Source organism: Pseudophryne corroboree, chromosome 5, assembly GCF_028390025.1.
Source record: "Pseudophryne corroboree isolate aPseCor3 chromosome 5, aPseCor3.hap2, whole genome shotgun sequence".
Lineage (NCBI taxonomy): Eukaryota > Metazoa > Chordata > Amphibia > Anura > Myobatrachidae > Pseudophryne > Pseudophryne corroboree.
In genome coordinates this window covers 482324438-482336817 of record NC_086448.1, presented here as the reverse complement: position 1 = coordinate 482336817, position 12380 = coordinate 482324438, and positions in this window count along the sequence as shown.

The window sequence follows — 12380 nt, the reverse complement described above, 5'->3', positions numbered from 1 at the left end:
CCTAGACAAGAACACGAGCAAAGTTATGACACACGCAATTGTAATCAGGGATCATATATGAAGAATTTTGGTCCGCACCTGTAATTTGCAGCCAGTAAAGCTGATCATTAGCCTGAGGTTACAGTTAATGTAATTGGGAGGTCAGTTCTTTGTAGACACAAGGGCAGCCAGGTAAAACTTTGATATTTATCTTTAAATGTTTTCTTCTCATCTCTAACGTTCACCAACAGAACTCAAACGTCACATGACTACTTGATCTTTTTCAGAGGTCTACCCAACCCCAGTATATCTTACCAGCATCGTTGTGTTTGGCCAGACGCAAAGGGTGGAGAGTGGAGATACTGGTGGGGGAGACAGTGCAGAGATACCGGTGGACATGTTGATGCGACAGCCTGTTGATGAATCTGACAATGTTTTCCTTTTCTATTTGTTCTCTCTCTCTTTTTGTTCTTTCATGTTGTACGGATAGTATGTCACACCTCAGTTAGACAAATGGTAATGCAAGATTTATGCTCCTTACAGAAAGATCGCTGATTTGGAAAGAATATTGTATCACCGGAGTGTTCGTTTTGGGAAGACTGAGAGACAGCACCTTTGAAATGACAGCCGAGCAAGAAGAACAACAAGACTAGAGGACAAATTATCGTAACAAGTTTCTTTCCCCTTCAATTATTTTCTGTACCCCCATTACAACTTTCCCTTTCTCCTCTTGTAAGATGGACTCGCCTCAAGAGACTGCAGTCCGTGTTTTCCTGTTGACCCTGTTGTTGACCAGAGCAGTCTGTTTCGGTGAGAGTACCAGTGAGGTCGAGAAAGGATCTGGAATGGATTCTGATGATCAGGATGGAGTCGTAGAATTCCAAGAGCAACACAATCACCGAGCAAAGGCGAGTATCAGAAAACGATCTGGTAGCCACGACATTAATAGACATTGTGAAGGATTGTTAGCTGAAGAGAACTGCATCTGTAGGAATTGTGAAAATATAGTTGAGGACGGTTACATCAAGAAATGTCAGTCCAGTTTTAATATCAACATGGACCGGCATCCATTGAGTGACTATCACTCATTAGTGGGTAAAGTGTTAAATCAGACAGACTGTTGGGTGTGCTCACAAGTACCTCAAGGTCATAGAAAGTCAGGACTAGTGCCATATCCTTTAACGGTAGATGAGGTACTTGAGTTAAAGGGTGGGAGACCGGTGGACAAGAGATTTAATATTTCTAGTCCTCCTAGTTTGAAGCTCCACCAATACCATGTAGATAGGTCCCTAATATGTTTTAACATTTCCAATCCCCAAAAGCCGGGAAATTGGGAAGTGTCATGGAACAACCAAACCATGACATTTTCACACAGAGCTGATAGAATGCCCATCGACTCAGAGCTTATACGCCACATAGCCGACAGTGGAAAATATTTCCGGTATAGGTACACTCTAGGAAGTAGGACCATGCGAGTTGGAGAAGTATCACCAGGATACTGTGCACATATCATACAGACTGATATGTGTACTAGACAAATGAGAGAGTTAGGGATAGGACTTTTCACCTGGAAGGTTTGTAATATGGTTATGTCATATTCTGTCCCATATTTCCTCCCCGATGACGCATATTTCATATGTGGGGGAAAGGCGTATAGGTTCCTTGCCCCAAACTCAGAGGGATTGTGTTACGTTGGAAAAGTGTTGCCTGCAGTGAATTTATGACCCGTCAATCGAGACAATGTTGTGATAAAATGTGATTCCACGGTCAGTTTCTTTCACCCGTTTCTCCTTTGATTTTCTCCGAGGTACCAAGAGATCAACCTGGAGGAAGAATTTGATGACCTTTTATACAAGACCACTGATGAACTGTGTCACAGACACCTAATGAGCTTTTAGAGACTGTAATTATTTTAATGGACACTTGAAGAAGCTTTGTTTGCCAATTACCGCAAAGCTACAGTAAAGACACGACAATCCGGACAAGACAACAGACAAGACATCAACAAGACCCCAATCGGCGACCACATACATAATCATACGACTGCATTTATAACGCATGTTTCTCTACTATCTTCAGGTAGTGACACACATAGTCGACAGGTAATATAGGCACATATATCAGCACTCACATATTTTCCCCTTTCATGTATCATCAATTAATGTGCACCCCATTTGTTGTAACCAAAAGCCGAAAAGAGCTCGGTAGAGTTTGACAGCCCATCCACAGACCCTTGATACTGGATAAGAAGGATTCAATGTATACTTCGCAATACCTCGAAGCTTGATTTAGAACACGTACGGCACGATGATACATGACCCCTCAGACATGGATTTCACACACACATGCTTTTACTATCTCACTAGGTCATATCTTTCCCACCTTCTCCTCTCCTCCCTCTACCCAATCATAATAAGGTATTCCATGATGACATATATATTTTTCTGTTTGAATTGTTTAGAAAGTGGCAGTTATTGGTGACTGCCAAAGGGTGGACTGTCAAAGTCGAAAAATATCGTAGTTCACAATGCCTTGTACTAACCCCAATGCACATGCCCGCTGCTCGTGCATTCAGTCTGCCGTGTGTGCACATGTCCGCAAATTGCGTAAACTCGCTCCGGCGATTACGCGCGTGATATGCGTATTTACGGTAGAGTTTGTGAGCTTGTAGCGGGCGACTCATTTATAGCATAGTTAACTCATATAGTGTGTTTTGTAGATAATATTTCCCTTAACAATGTCAGTAAAAATGTTTAGTTTAAATGGTTTGTGGACATGGGGATTCCTCTTTGCATGATATGAAGAGTCAGGCAAAGGTTGGAAGGTGGTGTTTAGTATCCAGCTGTAGAGTATTTTAATAGTAACGTTTCGATGTTGGTTAGGAAGAGATTGTTCGCTGCTGCGTATAGTTATGCACAAAAGTATGTTTGGAACATTAAATGTATTTGCAGTTTAATTACACATGCAGGGGGAATCCAGAGGATACCTCCCACCTGGGCAGTTGGAGAAGGACACAGCCCACCTGTTTAAACCCACCTATGACCTTTACTATAATGTGGAGACACATTCCTGTGTCCAATGAACAATGAGATTGTAGGGACCATTGTATTGTGAATGTATGCTGTAAATATAAGGACCACCATTGCTGGGGCACTCACTCACTCTCTGCAAGGTTTTCACACTGAAGGCTAGAGGCCTGGTCCAGGAGCGCTTGCGAATCATTCCCATGTGTGTAAGTTCACTGTAGCCATTTCTTCCCTTTGTGTATGCCATTTATTCTCATTCTGTGTACTTGTGTTTGCGATCGTTCGCTATTGTTTATATTTGTGTTATGTTATTCTGTTTAGTTGTTAATGTTAGGTTTGTAGTGTACAAGCTGTAACTGTTTTTCCCCTTTTACATACTAAAATCTTCTAAGAAGGTGTTGGAACCTTACCAAGTATTGTGTGTTTCACCATTTATTACTAAGGGTTTCTGAGCATCTCAATCGCTCAAACAGCTTGCTTAATAACAAGGTTAACCAGTGTTACATCATTGCAGTATCTCGGTACTAAGGTTTACAGTATAAGCATATTCTGTGTTTAAGGTTTAAAAGGTTATTGACTGTGTGTGCGCTCGCTGTGTGTATTCCGTACACCCAGCGCAGCATGTATACGTAATTTGCGTACCACGTGCGAAGTCTTTGTATGCAAATAGCGTTCAAAGTGCGTAGCACGTGCACGTGGTTTAGCGGCCATAATGGCTTCACGGTATTAGTACATAGCTTATGTTCAAAGGTAATATTTGACTCTATCAAGGTCTATATCAGTAGATCGTCTTGAGAAGGTATGATCGTGACCCTCAACTGTCTCAATGCTGTCACCACTATTGTTATTATCTTTATAAAGATTCTTGGGGCCGATGATAGACCGAATGGCAGGGCCCTGATTCGGTAGTAATTCCACACTGGCGCAAATCTTAAGTAAGCTTGGTGAGGGGTCCCAATCGGAATATGAAGGTATTTTGTATTACCAAAAGTTTTGAATAAAATCCCGTTCCTCATTGAGGGTCAGGGACTGGCGACTTAAGCCTTTGTATGAAGGAGTCTTTGAATTTGCCTTCTGTAACGCTCGTGCTCGCAATGGGCACCTTAGGCCCTCGCACTGCTAATAAACAGCCTGAGTGTACACTCCTGTAACTCTATCCTGTAACCCTGGGAAATATCTGCTGACCCAGACGTCTGGTGATGTCTTGGCCCAGACGTCCCCAAGGTGGACCCTAGGTGAGCAGGGAGACCCTCATGCTTTTCTGGTGTCGACTGTCTTCTGGCTAGGTACGACAGCAATCGAATGAACTTAAACACTGGTCCCGAGCAACCTCCTCTAACGTGGGAAGTGGTGCTTGAGTAATAAGTAGGTAGAAAGGTAGATTTCACTGTAGTTGCCTGCAAAATCTACTTGTTGAACTCATCATATAACATCTAAACCCCAAAATGGAATAGCCTCTACTGCGGGAATCGGAGACCACTAGCCATTCTCTGAGCCATAAAATTCTTCTAGTTGAAATGGCCGAAATCGAGATGCGGGACGCTATTCTACTAGCGACCCTTGAAGTCTGACACATGTAAGTCGCTGATTTTCGAATATGCTCCGCTAACTGAGAAATTTCCTCCAGGCGACTTTCTTACGCCCAGCCCATGCGACAAATGTGCTGTTATAAAATGATTTTAATGCAGTGTGCACCCTGCGACATGACGTATCCTTTAAGGCGGTCACTTTAGGTATAGGTGACATTTGTCAACAAGGAGAGGGATACGAATAAATTGAAAACTCTCTGGTTCCTGAACTCCTTACATCAGGAAGCGTAGGATCTACATAACCGCTTTTATAAGGGAATCTAAGTTCCTGATCTAAGGCAGACTCAATTATCTCGCCCTTTCATCTATAATAAGACCCTCATCCTCCTTCGTGTAAGATGGGGAGGGTTCTCCGAAACGCCCTGCTCACATTGCATAATGCCTGTGCAGGAGGAATTAAGCTAAATCAGAATACCTCCCTGGTCTTTGATAATCCCTCAGCCCCTTTGACTGCTGTTTGCGGAATTTTGACATTGCTTTTGAAAGCTTTGTCAGAGCTTGACCGTGGCGGAACCTTGCTCCCATGTTGAGCGCCTTTAAATAAACAGGAAACGCATACCCGGGAGTCACCCAAACTAGTGCTGATCTTATTACAGTTTGTGCACACATGCTAAGCTCTTGGTAAGTGCTTTTAACATTTGAAGCCGTACCCCAGAGAGCGCTGCTCAGTGCTTTCCACCTTTATAATAGGAACAGAAAGACCGTAACGGGTGTCTTTTTTTTTTTTTTTGACAGGTATCTTGAGATGCCTGTTAGGGCTTGCTCCCATGACCTTGGCGGAGCCTTCCTCACGTGTCAGGTGCCCTTAACTAGACAGGCCACGCATAGCCGGGAGCCGCTCACCCTGTTACTAAATTTTGTGCAAACATAATCAGTGTTAGTGTTGGTGGTGGTGGTAAGTGATTCTTTTAAAAACCGTACCCCATAGAGCGCTCCTCAGTGCTTTCCCCCCCTTTTATTAGGGACAGAAAGACGGAAACGGGTGACGGGAGTAAAGGTATACTGGATTCATCTGGCTGGATCTTACTAACCAGTACATACAAAACAAAAAAAAAAATTAAGAATAATATCAATAATAATAATAATAATTATAATAATAATAATAATATCACCAGCCACGTTGCAACCCTCGCACCCTCAACTGTATTTCAGTTCTGAGGTCGGGGTTGTGATCCAGTCGTTCCCATCATTTCATCGGGATCTTTAGTTTAGAAGTCCCTTGAAAATCTAAAGCATAAAAATGCCTGTCATCATACATTAAAAAATCCATTGCAGCAGAGTCCTATTGCTCCAGCAGAGGGCGCTGTAACTGGCCAGGAAGTCTACCTATTTTAAAGTTAAAAACGCCTGAGGTTCCATTTGGCGCCTTTATTCTTTAATAATGGCCGCCAATATTTATTAATATATATATATGCATATTACTAAGGCTCCCTAGGGTCCCTCTCCCCCCTTAATGGCTGCCCCCGGTCGGCCTTATTAGAAAAGGGTCCTGCTTAACTAACCCGTTGTCGTCCCCCTCAGCCCTCTGCTAGTGGCAGGAAGGGACGAGGAACCATCTGAGCGGGCGGCTGGACGTACTTTTTTAAGCGCCCCGTTTACTGACAGGCGCGTCCGTCTTCCTCTGACTGCAGGTGGGAGAGAGAAGAGCGAGATGTGTGCGGCGGGAGGACAGCGCGCGCGTCCCCGCTGTATGCGAGGACGCCTCCACTGACAGCCGCGATTAGCCTCCCCCAGCCCTCCTACATTAATGTGCAGCGGGAAGTCAGTGCGCTTCCTCGCTCTGAGGAAGGGGAGTCGCAGGGGAGCTGACCTTTATCAGGAGCCGATGCCAGGGAGCGCTGGTGGCGGTGTTTGAGCCCGCGCTGTGAGATGGAGGTGGGAGGGAAGGGAGGAGGTGGCGGGGGAGCTGTTCTGCTAGTGTGCCAGGACCTAAGTTACAGGGAGCCTGGATGCAGCAGCGTGTACCACTAATAGAAGAAATCCATAAAATCACCAGTACTCACTGCCCTTGGAAATGCTGACTCTGTGCTCTGGATTTTCCATAGAGAGATGCAGATTCCTTTATCTGAGATCCTTGTCTCTCCATTCTGAAAGCCTTTATCCCCCTTTTATTAGGTTGACATAGCTTAAAGTATTTAGGTAAAGCCTGCACCCTCCTTTGATGTAGGTGGGGATTGGGCATTGTATTTCCTCTTGTAAACCCTGCACCCTCCTTTTAGTTAGGAGGGATTTGGCCAGTCATCAAAAGAAAAAAGAAATAAAAATAAAATAAATTAAGAGAAATAAATTCTTCACAGAGCAGGAGCTCCCTTCAGTGCCTGTTACCTCCTAGGCACAATTTTTCAAACTGAGGGATGTGAAGGGGGAGGAGCCGGCTGTGCAGACAATGCTAATTTTTAGATTGTGCCACACCTCCGGTTGCAAGCTTCACACCCCTATTGTATATGACTCCAGTGTCCCCTAGTGGATGAAAGAGAAAATAACAAAAACAAATCAAAAAAACACCCGAATCCGACAACGCGTTTCGTCCCGTTTAGCAATATTGGGACTTCCTCAGGGGTCAATTAGACTAATTGACCACTGAGGAAGTCCCAATATTGCTAAACGGGATGAAACGCATTGGGTAGATGACCTCTGACCTTCCACCCTGCTATGCATGATGCAGACAAGCATTTTATTCTTTAAAAATTGTACGAGTCCAATTTACTGTTTGTTGTTACGTGTAATAAATGTATAAAACGTTATCACACTATCAGGAGTTTTTTTCCCTCTTTATGGGGGAATTTTCTTGGTTTTAAGGGCTCCTAATGTGAGGAATGCTAATAGGGACTCTGCAATACCTGTGTTACATAAAAGAGTGAGTATCATCTCATTATCCCTCTTTTTTTGGGTTCAAGGAAAGTGCTGTGTTTTTTCATCTTGGTAGATGGTAAAATTGTACATTACCACCAGGTGGCACTTATAAAGACCCTTTGCTCTTTGAACTACTATTTGCACTTTTATCACTGCATAGAGCACTTTAGCAACAAGTGAGTGCATATTTTGCCCTTTTTTGCACAAAGCCACTAAGTCACTTTATCACTGTGAATGTGCACTTTTATTTATACATTTTTTATCCATTTTTAAAAAAACATATGACGTTTGGATATCACTGGGAGGACGAGCTCAGCAAGGAAGAATCCTAAAAAGATACTTCTACAGGCCATCTCTAATCTCCCATCCGGTACGCACATATAATTGTCACTTTAGGACTGTATGGACCAGTTATTTACATTTAGGAAGCACTGAAGGCGCGATTGATCTACCATTGGAGAACATTATATATATATATATATATACATACATACATACATACATACACACACACACACACACACACACACACACACACACTACAAAATCTGAGGTCGCTAAAGCTGTATACTCCTACTTTAAGCCATCCAATGTTAAACACTTCATGTTGCATATGCTTTTTCAATGACTAAAGGATTTTTTCTTATGAATAAAATTTAATCACAAAAAAATGACTAAAATATACAGTAATAAATAGATTTTTCATTTCAGTTTACAGATTGTTTTCAAACAAACAACATCTGTTATTTCAGTTTACAGATAGTAAGGGTGTATCCAGTTTGAATTTAGTACATCAGATTTCTTTTGGTGAAGTTTACTCATCATACAGTACAGATGTTGAATTAGTAACATAAATCCAACACGGTTTGTCACAGGGGTATAAATCTAGATGGCAAATAGAACAATTTAGGACTCAATAAAATATAACTTAATAACAAAAGAGATTAGCTTTAGGCTTGAATAGTAAATACATGCAGGTGCCAGAAATGCTTCTACATAAACATAATTTAGCAGATTGATATAGAATGTATACCACTTGGAATGCCAAAAAGTGGCCTCTCTGAATACTGATAAATGTATAATAAACATTAATTGGCACCTTTAGATAATATCTAGAATGAGGAGCAGGTGGAGATATTTATACATACCAAAATGTATTTTGGATGTGTTATCAGTAAAAATGTCACAGATTAATCTGTCCTGTAGATCTGAGTCCACTTTAGGACTTAGGGCACAATCTAGAGGTGCTGCTTTGTTAAAGTCACAGTGCAACTAGGGATTTTTTATATCATATATACACTGCTCAAAAAAATAAAGGGAACACTTAAACAACACAATGTAACTCCAAGTCAATCACACTTCTGTGAAATCAAACTGTCCACTTAGGAAGCAACACTGATTAACAATCAATTTCACATGCTGTTGTGCAAATGGAATAGACAACAGGTGGAAATTAGGCAATTAGCAAGACACCCCCATTAAAGGAGTTGTTCTGCAGGTGGTGACCACAGACCACTTCTCGGCTCTTATGCTTTCTGGCTGATGTTTTGGGCACTTTTGAAAGCTGGCAGTGCTTTCACTCTAGTGGTAGCATGAGACGGAGTCTACAACCCACACAAGTGGCTCAGGTAGTGCAGCTCATCCAGGATGGCACATCAATGCGAGCTGTGGCAAGAAGGTTTGCTGTGTCTGTCAGCGTAGTGTCCAGAGCATGGAGGCACTACCAGGAGACAGGCCAGTACATCAGGAGATGTGGAGGAGGCAGTAGGAGGGCAACAACCCAGCAGCAGGACCGCTACCTCCGCCTTTGTGCAAGGAGGATCAGGAGCACTGCCAGAGCCTTGCAAAATGACCTCCAGCAAGCCACAAATGTGCATGTGTCTACTAAAATGATCAGAAACAGACCCCATGAGGGTGGTATGAGTGTCCGACATCCACAGGTGGGATTTGTGCTTACAGCCCAACACCGTGCAGGACGTTTGGCATTTGCCAGAGAACACCAAGATTGGCAAATTCGCCACTGGCATCCTGTGCTCTTCACAGATGAAAGCAGGTTCTCACTGAGCACATGTGACAGACGTGACAGAGTCTGGAGATGCCAAGGAGAACGTTCTGCTGCCTGCAACATACTACAGCATGACCGGTTTGGCAGTGGGTCAGTAATGGTGTGGGGTGTCATTTCTTTGGGGGGCCGCACAGCCCTCCATGTGCTCGCCAGAGGTAGCCTGAATGCCATTAGGTACCGAGATGAGATCCTCAGACCCCTTGTGAGACCATATGCTGGTGTGTTTGGCCCTGGGTTCCTCGTAATGCAAGACAATGCTAGACCTCATGTGGCTGGAGTGTGTCAGCAGTTCCTGCAAGACAAAGGCATTGATGCTATGGACTGGCCCGCCCATTCCCCAGACCTGAATCCAATTGAGCACATCTGGAACATCATGTCTCGCTCCATCCACCAACGCCACGTTGCACCACAGACTGTCCAGGAGTTGACGGATGCTTTAGTCCAGGTCTGGGAGGAGATCCCTCAGGAGACCATCCGCCACTTCCTCAGGAGCATGCCCAGGCATTGTAGGGAGGTCATACAGGCACGTGGAGGCCACACACACTACTGAGCCTCATTTTGACTTGTTTTAAGGACATTACGTCAAAGTTGGGTCAGCCTGTAGTGTGTTTTTCCACTTTAATTTTGAGTGTGACTCCAAATCCAGACCTCCATGGGTTAATAAATTTGCTTTCCATTGATAATTTTTGTGTGATTTTGTTGTCAGCACATTCAACTATGTGATGAACAAAGTATTTAATAAGAATATTTCATTAATTCAGATCTAGGATGTGTTATTTTAGTGTTCCCTTTATTTTTTCGAGCAGTATATATATATATATATATATTATATATATACACACACACACACACACACACACACACACACACACACACACACACAGAAAACCCAGCACTCACCAAAGTAAGCTCACTTATCCTCAACACTTCAATAAATAAATGATGGGAGTTTAGTTAGTGGATTGGCCAATGCACGGAAGCCTGCAAACCGATCGCCAAGGTACCCCACCTTCATGCAGATTCTACACTATCACAGAGTCTTAAAACCTGACTACTTTACTGCTGTTGCACACATCATTTTCCTGCTAAATTTAAGGTGCACCTGTCACACACTTTATGGCTTTTAAAGGTACACTAGTCACATTACATTGGCTTAGATAGATTGCTAAGGAACAGCTGAGACAGGTTCAGGATAACAGAGTCCACACAGGGGTGCATGAGAAAGCTAGTGGCCACGGTTAATAAGAGTTAACCTTAGATTAACCCTGTATAAGTCCTGGATATACAGTTTTGACCCTCAAACCAAACAACAGTTGGCCTAGTGGACCCTAGTAGGAGGTGCACCACCACAAATGTGAGTGCAGTGTTGTCAAGCAGATGGTGGCTGTTTTTGTGGACAAGACTGGTCATGTAACTACCATACCACTCAAGCAGCAGTATGCCATCATTGTGAACTGATACACCAAATAATGCCTGCTGCAAATTCTGGAAGTCATTTCCAGGCACACTCATTGTGCCCTTTTCCATCACAAAAATGCATCTGCACACAAGTCCAGGAAAGTGATGGATTATCTAGTCAATGCTAGCCATACAGTTAAGACTTGGGCCCCTGTCACTTCTTTGTGTTCCCAAAAATTAAACGCAAGATGCATTGACTTAGTTTTCAGTCATTGGTAGCTGCAGTGGAGACCAGTTTAGTAGCTATACCTGCTTTGAACTGGCCCAGCTGATTCACCAAATTGTTTGAGCACATGCAACTTTGTATATATCCATTAGGTCCACACTCACATTACTGTGTAAAATTACTGGGATGGCCACCAAGTTGTTCCTTGCTTAGCCTATCTCAAGACATAATGATAGCTGTCCCCATCTTCTCCATTTACCCATACTAATTAGATGTCCCAACCCACTAAGCAAAAAGAAACAAATCCACACCAAACACAATTAATACAAAATAATCTCTCCTCTATAATCACTATAGTGCAGATTATATTATCAATATCAATACCAATTCCATAGACAATTGTGTCACTCTTAATTAGTGTTCAGTGAAACCTGCATGTTTTTGATAGAAACAGTCCTGTTTTCGTGTGAAAACAGGGCTGTTTCCAGGGATTTGGTTTCGCCTGCCTAGGGCAGGTGAAACAAAATCTATGATAAGCCATGTTTATCGGGGCTAATTGGATAACCCCCAGTGGAACAATTACCATGGCTAATTGGATACCCCCTTAATGTTTGTTAGTAATTCAAATTACTATACAATAACAAAAGAGTGATTGATATACTGTATAAGAAAAAAAATATTAGGTAAGTTTCTTATTATATTTCTTATTTTATAATTTTAGCCAAGTCCACGTTATAATAAGACACTGTCAAGTGCTGGGTGCAACCATCTTTATTTTACTATTTCTATAGAGGCAAATGTGGAATGCCTTATACCCTCATGGCTAAAAGCCCCACATTAAGGGCAGGTGAAGAGCACCTGTTCAACCCCCCTTTTTAAATATTTTGCTTTATCGTTGATTGGCTGAAAGCTTAACAAGTATAAAAAGAAGCAAAGTAAGTTCTATACAATGGGAATCAACAATTTAACATTATGCATTCAATTTCACGTCTCATCTCCAAATTAATTACCCTCTCTGTAGAGATAAAGTGGGTTATATCGAACAAATAATGGCGTTAACACCTGTTGAAAATGCCCAGTGCAATGGCATGCTACTGCTCTTTGGACATTTAAGCCATATACTGCTACCCTCTGAAGTAACTTCCTCAGAAAATGGCAGAGAAAAGTGTTAGGGACCAACTATTGGAGCTCCAGTGACCTCCAATAACAATTATATAAAATGTTTTTTGCAAAAGATGTTAGCT